Source organism: Aquila chrysaetos, chromosome 4 (genome assembly GCF_900496995.4).
Source record: "Aquila chrysaetos chrysaetos chromosome 4, bAquChr1.4, whole genome shotgun sequence".
Classification (NCBI taxonomy): domain Eukaryota; kingdom Metazoa; phylum Chordata; class Aves; order Accipitriformes; family Accipitridae; genus Aquila; species Aquila chrysaetos.
In genome coordinates, this window is record NC_044007.1 from 22,791,273 (window position 1) to 22,803,753 (window position 12,481).

Here is a 12,481-nt window from a genome sequence, read left to right on the forward strand (position 1 = left end):
TTGATACAGAAATTCTTAAGAAACGTGCAACTATTCATCTTTAATTTCTTATAAATTTATGCATGAATAAATCGAGGTCTTTAATCATTACTGGGTAGAAACCTACATATTTTTTTACACTAGAGATAAATTTTATTTAATTTTTATAAATAGTATTTAAATATTTATAAATCTTAGAAAGTATGGGCTCTTGGTTATATTCTTCTGGTTTTGATCTTACCAGGTTTCGGAGTAGGTCAGGGTCCAGCTCACTTCCACTATTGTTTGTAGTTAGACCACTTTTCCTAGACCAATCTTTGCTGAGATGCCTCTATTAAAACTGAGGTGAGGTTTGAGGGAAATAGGTCATTGTAAAGATAAAATTTCTGCCAAACTACATCATCCATGCCCTTAAACAGGGAAAAGAAACTTGTATTGATAAAAGGGGTCTGAAACCTGACGTGTGTTAGTCTGGAGTGTCTTTTTTTCCCCTTAACCTGATAATACATTTTACAGTTTCCTGCTTCCTAGGAGGCCTACCCATTCCTAAGGGATTGTTTGGCTCTCTCCACAGTAATACATTGAAATTTAACATACATCATCTTCCTTTAGAGTGACAAACTGAGAGGTAAGATCTAGGACTTTGAACTTGAAAGGACCCTGGTGGTTTTTCTTTTTCTTTTTTTTTTTTTTTAACGTTGATAGGTCCTTGGAAAATATTTAGCATGTAATTATCACGCTTTGCTCAGAGTGAGAGAGCTCATCTGTTTTTTTCTTTAATGTTACCTGTTTTGTTGACTTACTGATGTTAAATATGATGCCCCTTCAGTCTTCATAATGCTTCCTAATTTTTTTTAATTTCTCCCCCCCCCCCCCCCCCCCCCTTACCACAGCAGCAGCTCTTAGAACTTTGATTTGATACAGGAAGCTTTATAATCTGTGATAATTAATATACGGAGAAAGCTGCAGAAATGCTATTAAGTAGTGAGTTATTCTGAAAAATCAAGTGGCTCCTTGAGCTGAGCTGCAAGTCATAAATTTCCACTTCATAAATATAATTTTACTAGAAGTGTGGTAGCTGTGTATCAGAACTTGTAATGCAGTGAAATCAGAATGATTCATAAATAGTGTTGAGGCACACACATATGTGCTGGAAATGCCAGTTCCATTTTATCAGTAGCACTGCTGCTTATTACTGTTCTGTCAATATAGATCAGGATCCAGACAGGTTAACAAATTCTCATATACATGCTCATAGAAGTTAAGATCTTGAAACATCTCATATGTCTATGATGTTTCTTTCCCCTCTCACACTTTATCGGCTTTTTTTGAGTCTGTGCTGCAGACAGAGGTCAGTAGCCCAAGTTAGGTTTTTTTTTTCTGTCTGCATTCTGAATGATAATTGCTTCTCAAAATCTGATTTTGGGACCCTAATTCTGCATTGTATGCTTTTATTTGTAGTGTATGTAGAACATGATCAATTGTATTGCTTTCAGTAATGGATCCATGTTCTGCATCTAAGGAATAATCACATTTTTAAAACACAAGGGATTATCGGTGCAATCCTTGTGTGTTCAGGATACATGACAGTTTTGAATTTTTATAATAAAGTATTTGATACGTTATGCTTAATAATCAGCGTAGATGTGTGAAGGGGGTGAAGTGTGTTTGGAAAGCATCCTTCTGCTGAAGTATTGCTGTGCTCTTAAGCAGTCTCCAAGGTGTGAAGAAGTAGTTTTCTTCAGTTTGGTTTGGCACAGTTTGTGGTAATCTGTTTTACAGTTTTTATTAGATTTTCTATGTAATTTGTTATCCCTCTTATTCATGCAGCAACTCAGAGAATGGTAGAACACTTTGAAGAAAAAAGGAAAAAGTAACTGTAGAACCACAAATAATTGGGAAGACTCCCAAGCACACTTACTCATCATCTGAAAGTACTTCTTAACTAGTGTTTTTGATAATACTACCTTGATGGTAGTTATTAGACTGGTCTCAAATAAGTTGAAGCAGTGTTGGCTTGTTCATGGTAATCACTCAGATGTCTGGAAGCTAGTTGCACTGAAGAGAGCTCATAGAGGACAAGTTTATATTTAGTTTTGCAGTTGTATTAGGATTCATTTTTTGAAATGGATAGTAGGCTGAACTTCTGTTTAGGATGAACTGTGGTAGTTAAGCTTTTTCTGGTAAGTTTATTAAGATAGGTAACTGGAACTTTTCCCCGAAGCAATTTGTTCTCTGCAAACTGAATATGAAAAGTTTAACGGGAGAAAAATTACGTATGGCCTGCAGTTTTAGAAACAACTCCATGAAGTATTTGGGGTAGAAATAATTAATGGCTTTAGTCTTTGAAAAGAGATGCCCAGCTTCTGTTGCAGTGGATGTTAGATGTATTTTGTTGATATCTACCTCTTTCATGTATGTCTCAGGGCTGGAGACTTTGTGCTTTGTGAAGAAAGTTTGACACACAATTTCATAGATAAGTCAATCTTAGTGAATTCTTCTTAGTGTATTTCTTAATTTTATGTTGGGTTAGGAAGTGGGTGTAACCATGACAAATAACCATTTCTTGGCTATTATGAAACATCACAGGAGCAGTTTAACTTGCTACTCTGTAGAATGAAAAGGGGAGTCTTTCACCTTCTGTGAATGGCTTTCTGTATGTGAACTAACCTTCAGGAACAGGATTCGTCTCAAGGCTTTGCCTTTGTTTTTACCTTATACTAAGGAAATTCTTGTCAGCTGAGCCATTTAAGTGCTAGCGTAGGGTAAGATGTAATTTTTGAAGTGGTCATCGATACAATGTTGATGTGCTTTTTTTCTCTCCTCTTGAAGATGAGATGTAATGAATTTGGTTAAATTGAGGGTATTCTGAATTTCAGATGAGTGTTAAGAAGTGGTATGTAGTAAGTTTTCTCACAGTAAGGTCTTTGAAACAAGTAATGTGACCGAGAAAGGTTCGTTCAAAGCTTCAGTGAGTATTTATGTACAGTCAGCTTTGGGGGAAGAAAGGATTATCTTGCTCTTACGTGAGTTTGTTTTTCCTTAATAATATATTCAATGGCTTTCTCTATTACTCAAATACTACTTACTTGAGGCCATGCCTGAACTGACAAATTAACTAGTGTACTTTACATTTCCCACGTTGTTTACACCCTTGATAATCAATTTCCATGGAAAAAGTACCTAGCAAGAACATACCCTTTTAGTCTGTGCCTGTGTTATCTCATAGCATATATACATGAAAACATCATTTCAAGGTAACAGGCAAGTGATCAGTGGATATGTGGGCTGCTGCTCTGGCACATTTTGTTACACCCCCTCCCCTTGCATTCACTGATGAGCAAATCTGTTAAAAATCCCAAGCAGATGTTGCTGGAAGGAGCTGGTGTAGGGTGTGGTATGATTCTGCTCAGGGAGCCAGCAGGGATGTGGAGCTGGTGTCCTGGCCCCACTTGGCTGCAGGAGCCATTGGTGGAGGGCAAGAGAGAGCTCCTGGTAAAGCAAGTGTTTGTTTAGCCCTGAACTCCCTCTTCTGTGTCCACAGGCGTGCTGGGAGAGTACCTGTCCTCTTGTGGAGAGGAAGGCAGCCCGAGCATGAACTTCCCTGCTGTTACTTGCATGTAATCTGCATTGCAGCTCAAAGCTGGGGATTGACTGACTTGTTCTTAAATAGAAAACCTGCAAGTTATGTGCAGATAATACAGTACTTCTTTTAGCTCAAGTGATTTATTTTGATGTGCTTTAAACCATTTCCTAATCTACTTTAGCAAAAGTGAAGTTAGCCTGCCTCAAACAGGAATAGATGGTTTAATTACAGGGAAACCATTGCTGATGTAGTACTTTAATTCCCTGAGTTACAGTTGCTTGATGAGACTTTAGTAACGGGAGAAGTGTTGACTTTGTTTTTAGGATTAATTTCTTGAAAGCATAACAAAATTTAAATTGACTTCTTTTAGAAGAGAGTGAGGGAGTGGCATGACTATCATGGCATTATTATTAGTATTATTATTATCATCAGACTTGTAGTTGGAAATGCTTTTTTAAAAATAAAATGTTTAGCTGCATCGAAAGGTTTGCACCACCCACTGGGGTTGTACAGACCATATAGGATTCATACATGGAGAAGCAGTGCATTAAGATTTGATCTTATTTCAGTATTGTTATTTAAGGATGATAATTTGGGAAGTTAGGCATCAGAACTTACCCGTAAGCATTATTTCATATCTGGTTGAATGTGAAAGGTTGCTTATACACAGGCCAGTAGTCTAGGCCTTTTTGGACTTCGCTCTGCCAGGGTCCTCTTCTGGTTACAATCGTTTGCTATGCCCCAGACACTGCTTTTTAGAGAGTATGTATGTTATTGTCTGTGAATGTTCTTGCTGAAACTTTCCTGGGATGTTATGAGTCAAAGTAATTGCTCTCTTCTGAAGGGGAGAGGTTTGTTTTCCCTGCTTCTTACCTTTCACTAACTTTAAGTGTCCGATCCCACAATAAACTGACTTAATTTGCTAAAACGATATAAAGCTAACCCTGGTAAAGTGAAATAAACACAGTTTTGTAGATTAGGAAGTTGAACTGGTTTATCTCGTGGTTGGGTGAGCATCAGAGTAAATGGATAAAAAAGGGGGGATTTTTAAAAGTGCTGCAGGAAGGAGATTTGGAGTGAAGAATGGGGAAGAGGAAGCAGGGTTCCATTTTGAAAGCAGCAAGTTTATTTTGGCTACTGTAATGTGAAACTGTACTGTGAATGTGATCCGGGCTGAGAGTAGTTGTGACCTGTCACAAGGAATTTAGTAAAACAGTAATTGGGGGACAAATGTTGCCTCTTTTTTCCTTCTCAAATGATCTATGAGGTTTGAGCATATTTGTTGTTAGACCAATGATAAAGTAAGATTAATGGAGTAAGATATTAATAGCCATATTTTAAGGTTGGCAATGCAAGTCAGAGCTGTCAAGAGCAACTTTTTTTAATTCTAAGAACAGTAAGGTATCAGTCAACGACATTTATGTGCTAATTCTTGGTAAAAGTTAAAATCTATAATCAATGGCATACTTTTAAGGTAATTTTGGTATAGTATTTATTTATGAAATGTTCTACTTGCTATGTAGGATACTTTTGTAAAAAGATGTTTGTAAAAAAAATTTGTAATTAAACCATAAAATAGACGTAAAGGGTATGACACTTTTTTCTCAAGCCGACTAAAGTTTAAGTAGATAACTGTTCAGTACGTAATTACATTTAGGTGAAAAATTACTTAACACTTGAGAAAAACAACCAGGGATGTACCTAAGCATGGCAAGCTCTGCAGTGTGTTGTAGCTGCCTTTTTACAGTTACGGCATGGTTAACTGTTCATGACTTCAATGAAATAGATGGTAGTATGTATTTGAAAATTACAGAAAGAAGGAGAAGGGGTTTCAAGGTAGCTTTTATTGTAGTGATTACACTAACAGCAATCTAGGTAGTTAAACTTGCAAGATGCTCCCTGTAAAAGCTGCTGTTTTGTCTTTCTCTGCAGCAACTCAACAGCCACTTACGCAGAAGAAAACCATATACAAAAACTACTTGTGCTTTTCAGTTGCACAAACTTTTTTTTTTTTTTTTTTTTTTTTTTTTTTTTTTTTGTTAAGCTTGAGTTCAGTGAAGTCCACTAAGGATTTGGCTCTTAGTAACAACTTCACACAGAAGACTGCAATAGTTGGCATATGTATAAGCCCCAAAGAAAACATGGGGACAAGGTCTAGTTGTAGTGGCTAGAGGATTTTAAATTCGGAGGAACAATGAGAAGAAAAAATATTGAATAAGTGTGCAAATGTAATTTTTGAGGTGGACATGTGTTTTGTCCAAAACTGTAAGCCTGTCAGTTTAAATGAGGATGGTCACAGCACTAGTTAGTCCACTACAGCTATAATTATCCAGGTTTCAGATCTTAATTCTTTTCCCTTTCTGGCATAGAACTGTTTTGACAATAAACTGTGCTCTACTTTTTAAAGTCTTTTTGTGCCTAAACAAAGCAGTCAACCAACACTGCTTCCTTTTCTCTTACCCTTCCGATCCAAGGAAAATTAACTGTTTTGTTTCAATTTAAAGAGCTTTTTGTTACGTTTGAGGGAGAACATGTACCACCTCACTGATACAAAGGCGTGAGGTTTGCCTATTCTAAACACTTCAAACATACTGTAAAACTGAGTAGAAAGGTGTAAGGTGGGTGCACTGGTCATCTACATTTATGTAGAGCTGCCAGTTTTGTTCCAATTGAGGAGTGATGTAACTACTGAATTTGCTATCTTTGAAAATTTTGTCTTCCTCTCACAAGTCTCACTGCTGCTGCCAGCATTTGTCAGGGGAATTTCTCATAGTAAATATGCTTCATCCTGTCTTTCAGCAAACCTTAGCTACTCTGCTTTGAAATGCAGTGTGTTTTACAGTACCAATCCACGTTGGTACAGAAAAGTTTTGAATATTCATTTGCCACCCTTTTGTAACAAATCAGCATGATTGTTTTGTTGCAGTTCTAAAAATGATCTTTAACATAGCATCTTACTGTTTGTCTCATTGGCTAGTTTTTGTAATCCCAAGTCTGTTGGTGTTATGCTGTAAGATGTCTCATAGTGATTTCTCAAATTGTTTACATCCACAATGGAGATGAAATGTGTATTATCTGTAATTTTGTTTTGGACAGCTTTTCTTGGTTAAACTGGTTACTACCTTTTATCAGAAAAGATGCCCCAAAATAGCTTTGACCCCTTATGTTTCTGATTTAATTTTACATTATGGTGTTTTATTAAAGAATGCAGAATAAAAAAAACTTTGAAAACATTCACATGATTAGTACTATTTTGGACATTAACTGTGTTGGAACTTCTCACTAACATTGCTGTTTTATTGCCGGTTGTGAGGTCTGCCAATTTAATGTGTGACAACGGTAGTGTAACTCAACAGATGAAAGCACGAAGGCTGCTGGAGACTTCAATAATGTTATGAAATTTGTCTTTGGAAAAAAAAAAAACCCAGCACATTCAAAGAGGGTGTGTTTTTTGTTTGTTTGGGTTTTTTGCTTTTTACTCAGAGTAATCGATAGTGTGGGCAGTTGGGAATATCTTGAGTAATCTAGTGTGATTATACCCATGCAGCTGTAGTTTGCCTGTTCATTAGAACATAGCCCAGAAAGAAACTCTGTGCTCTGTACAGAAGGCTTGGTGGTATTACTTTCTGCAGCATGTTTGCCATCATCTCTAGTTAAGCTGGATGCTAATTTTTGTCTTTTTTTTTTTTTTTTTGTTACACTGTGTAGAAGTAGTAGTTGACTAGTTTAAGTCAAGCCTGTGTTAAAACAGCATTTTTAAAATTTGCTTACAGTCTTTCATTATGCTTCATTCTCTATTCTCCATTAGGTTTCCTAATGGAGATTCTCAAATCTCTCAAATTCTCACCTTTTTCACCTTTGGGATAGATTGTCTTTTTATATACATAGGTAGTTCTGACACAATGAGATAGAGCTTGATTGGGCTCTCTGGATTCTACTAAAAATTACAATTTCACTATATAGTTTCCAGTGTTGAGTCTGGCATTAACTTAATATGGACAAATGTTTGCGCTACAGCATTTTTTACCAGAAATTTAACTGGAAAATAAATACTACTCCTGTGAATGCAGTTGAATGAGAGCTGTAGGCCTTACTCTGTTGTCATTTGACGTCACTGGGGTTTGTGACTTCCTTCAGTAAGTGTGGTATTTTAATTTCTCGTTCATCTTGCAAAATTAATTTTCTTAAATGTGTGTGTCAGTGTTTATTCTTCCATTTATGGTGTGAAGTTTTGCTGTTCTCTATCCAGCCTGAAAATGATCAGAGCTGCATTTTTTTCTCTCTTTCTAGTAAATATCAAGAAGTGTTTTTCTAAAGAAGATTTATGGCTTTTAATCAATTTTATATTGTTTTTCTTTTTAATATAACTGAGTTATTGTTGTCTGACCTTTAATGAAGATCTCTTTCTTAGGTTGTTGAAACCCTTTTCTTCAGCTTTGACCACATTTAGTACATTAGTAACAGCAGTTTTCCTTCTCTCTCTTTTTCTTTTTCCTTTTTCTTTTTTTTTTTAAAACCATTATTTATGCAGTTTGCTGACTTTGGCAAAATGTATCTGTCTCTAGAGTAAGGATTTGAAGGTACTTAATAAAACATTCCAATGATACAAATCATAGCATTTTGTCATTCTGGGGCAGATTGGGTAGGCAGAATGTAATCTGGCTAGGATTGCCCTGCTCTTGATGGGAGGGCGTGAGGGTATAACAGGCTGTATGCTGAAATGGCCAAAGCTTGCTTTCTCTTGTGGTGCAGAATCTGTATCTGGCAAGATTGTTACCTGAAATAGTATGGCTGTAGGCAAAATGTGAAGCAGGAGGTAAGCAACGTGCTGCTTCATGAGTTCTTGTAGAGGAACCAAGATACTAGTTATGCTGAGGGGAAGCACTTGGACTTTTGTGGCTGCGGTACAGACAGCTGGAAATGAGAAAATCAAAATCTGTTTTTCGGCAATGCAAAAAAAGTATTGTGGTGAGCTGTGCACCTCAAAAGCTGGGGTTTCTTTTGAGTTATTTTGCCTGCAGTGTGCATCTGACAAAGCGATTTGGCTGCTTGTTTTTCTGGCATAGTGTTTGCTGTCCACTGCCTGTGCCAGGCCTCATTCCGTTCCTATCTAAATCAAGGATGCAGTGTCTGAGAAGGTGGTTTTGAAAGATATATGTTTAGTAGAAGACAGTGCAGTGTGAAGAGGGCAGTCCATGGTATTTAAACGGCAGTTTTTAACAAGTTTGGAAAAGTGACATGCAGGTAATACTGTGATATCAGAGTTTTTGTTGAAGACTTCAAGGCCTGGAATTGGAGGAATTGGCAAGTAAAGGACTGGACATGCTAAACGATCTTTCCCTATTGCTGAAACTAATTCAGCATGTGAATAAGCATGCTGAACTTTATTGCAAGCAATTAGAATTCAGTGTCTTGTTTGTGCTTTGTTTTTAATAAAATTGCTGGTACAAAATATACTGTTGGTTTTCTTCAGCCGAGATGCACAAGTATTTAATAATGTGACCGTTCTTAATTTTTAAAATATTTTTGTAGCATTTAAGTGCTGTAGTCAAAGGCCATTTTCCAACTTTGCACATAGTGGTCATGGCTTCCAAAAGCTTAGAGCGAGAACGAAAGGGAAAATGGTGGAGAGGTTATGATTTGGGTTCCCACAGTAGACTCAGCTGGGACCAGAACCTGGCTCTCCTGGCTTTAAGCTGGTGTGCTGGTAAATACACAGCCTCCCTGGTGGCTCGTAATTAACTCTTGAAGGAGCTTTAACAATCTATCACTATGAGACACAAAAAGGTTTTAAGATTTTTACAATGACTGGATTTTTATTGTGATAGCAGGTTTTTTTAGTGGAATCACTACAGCAGTGCTCCGACAGTAAAAAATAGGATATTTTTCCCTTTGTCTAAATGTGGTCTTTTAAGTGTCACTCATAGTCAAACAAGTGTACAGCTTCCTAGCTACATTTTGGTAGTTAGCATTCATATGTTGCTCAGTATAGTAATACTGGCTTACGTTATTTCATGTGAGTATTTTTCAAGTATCCTTGAAGACAGCCACGGGGTTCTAAATTCCCATTATCCGCATTTTACTATAATGGAAAGATATACTTACTGAAATGATGGATAGCTATATAGCTTACAAATTTCATTGTTCTTAAGATTCAGAACTTGCACCTGAGTTGGTTGATCCAATTGTTTAGCTTTTAGTGGTCTTCTGGCTAAAGAAATATCCTTCTGATAAACATTAAACAGAATTTTGTTGCAGCTACAAGGACTTTATGTAGTTGAACAGAATCCGGGAACACAGAATGATGATTTGATGCATTCTATACCAGAGAACAGATTTCTGTCTTGTATTGCCTGAATCTGTGACCCATATTTTTGAAGTCTGCTGTCATAGAATAACATCAGATTGAGGCTGACTCATTCTCCTGTAGTGTATTTTTCTTTTTTCCACAGAAACACCACTAGGCATTTAGGCACCCTGTAGCTGTAGATCTACTTTACTACCAAATCCTCTGGATATTGTGCTAAATAACATATGTAGGTGTGCTGTAACTGCTTTGTGCTAGTCCTGTCAGGATCATACCATTTGTGATTTCTTTCTGCTTATATTCAGACTTCTCATTACAACTTTTTTTCAGAAAAGGTGCTATGCTGTGTCATAGCTATTTTAGGATTGGGTGTTTGCTTGTGGTGATGTTTTCAGTGTCACTTAAATGATAAATCTGAAGAAAGGGTGTAAGTAGATTTTGAACTGGAGGAACCAGTCAGCTAGCCTAGAAATTCATTGTTAACCAGAGACATCTAGTTCTGGCAAACCTAATGCTGCATTTCTCAAGTCCTACAGGTGGTTGTCCCCTGGTCTTGCTGTTCCTGCTAGAGAAACAGAGTATTTCCATATGGATATGTTAGTACCCATGAATATTTTTACTCAATGTCTAAATAACAGTTCTCAGACACTTACCTGACTCCTTGGTGTAACTTTTTTCCTAAGCCACTGCCTTTAGAGGGTTTCTATAGCAAAACTTGAGCTCTTAGCTTTTCAATGGCAAAAGGTGTCCTTTTGTTGCCCTGGTTCCAAGTCAAATGTGTAGAGATCATATCCTGAAAGCAAAAAGCCCGCAGAATCACAGGATGGCTGAGGTTGGAAAGGACGCCTGGATGTCATCTGGTCCAACTCCTGTGCTCAAGCAGGGCCATCTAGAGCTGGTTGCCCAGGACTGTATTCAGATGGCTTTTGAGTAACTCCCAAGGATGGAGACTCCACAACCTCCCTGGGCAACCTGTGTCAGTGCTTGGTCACCCTCACAGTAAAAAAGTGTTTCCTGATGTTCAGACAGAACCTCCTGCGTTTCAGTGTGTGCCTGTCACCTCTAGTCCTGTCACTGGGTACCACTGGAAAGAGATTGGCTCTGTCTTCTTTACACTCTCCCTTTATGTGTTTATATATGTTGGTAAGATCCCCCGAGAGCCTTCTCTTCCCTACGCTGAACACTCCCAGCTCTCAGCCTTTCCTCATTTGAGAGGTGCTCCAGTGTCTTAATCATCTTTGTGGCCTTTTGCTAGACTCTGTCCAGTATGTCCATGTCTCTCTTGAAGTGGGGAGCCCAGAACTGGACACAGAACTCCAGGTGTGGCCTCATCAGTGCTGACTAAAGGGAAGGATTGCCTCCCTCAGCCTGCTGGCAATACTTTGTCTAATGCAGCCCAGGATACCATTCGCCTTCTTTGCCGCAAGGCATGCTGGCTCATGTTCAAGCTGGTGTCTATCAGGACTCCCAGGTCCTTTTCTGCAGAGCTGCTCTCCAACTGGGCCATCCCCAGCAAATACTGGTGCATGGGGTTGTTCCTTGCCAGGTGCAGGACTTTGGGCTTCCCCTTGTTGAACATCATGAAGTTCCTGTGCTCTGGATGGCAGCATGACATCCCACTCCTCCCAGTTTGGTGTCATTAACAAGCTTGCTGAGGGTACACTCTGCCCTGTCATCCAAATCATTAATGAAGATGTTGAACAGGACTGGACCTGGTATTGATGCCTGGAGTACACCACTAGTCACTGGCCTCCAACTAGACTTTGTGCCGCTGATCACTACCCTTGGGGCCCAGCCGTTCAGACAGTTTTCAGTTCATCTCACTGTCTGCTCGTGCATCCATACTTCATGAGCTTCTCTGTGAGAATCTTATAGGAGACAGTGTCAAAAGCCTTACTAAACTTTAGGTGGGCGATATCCACTGCTTTCCCGTCGTTCTCCTATACAGTGATATGAAATCTGCCTTGCTTTCTTAAAAAACTAGAACTGAAATATATGCTCACCCTTTCTGTAGGGTGAAGAAGATGGGTAAGTCATTTTATCAGCCTCTGCAGTGTGTGTTTAATTCTGAGTATTAGATGTTGGTGGGTATCTGTCTTTAACCTCCTAATGTTGTTGCCACTATCCTATCTTTGCTAATTTTTCTTGTTCTGCTTTAACATTGTTGTGGGCTAGCTTATACCTAACTAGATATATGTCGTTATTTATATTAGTGTTGTTTTATCATGAAATAATAATGGTCTGCTGTAAGGGAGTTTACTTTCTGCAATCATAGTATTACCTGAAGACTTTTCAGTGATAGTGCAGAAAACTCTTTTCAAGAGATTAATTTGTTTGATGTTTGCCATATTAGCTTTGTACTGTAGCTTACTAATTCAGCACAGTGTGTTACCATTGTTCCAGAGATGACTATTAAATGGTCAGAACTACCATTATCAACCAAACTGACAGTCTTACAAAATAGAAAATAAAGTTTGGGAGCCATATTCTGTAAACCCGTGTTGGTTGATATCACGAAACATAAGAATAGCTGTTAAAGAGTCAGACAAGAGGTCCTTCTTGTTGTCCTCCTGTTTGTGGCAGTGACCAGTGCTAGGTGACAGGATAAG

General features: G+C 38.1%; 1 protein-coding gene across 18 annotated transcripts in view; it reads left to right on the forward strand.

Moving 5' to 3' along the window:
* Positions 1 to 12,481, forward strand: part of UBR5 (ubiquitin protein ligase E3 component n-recognin 5) — a 94,745-nt gene that overhangs the window by 1,298 nt on the left and 80,966 nt on the right. The window lies entirely within an intron of this gene.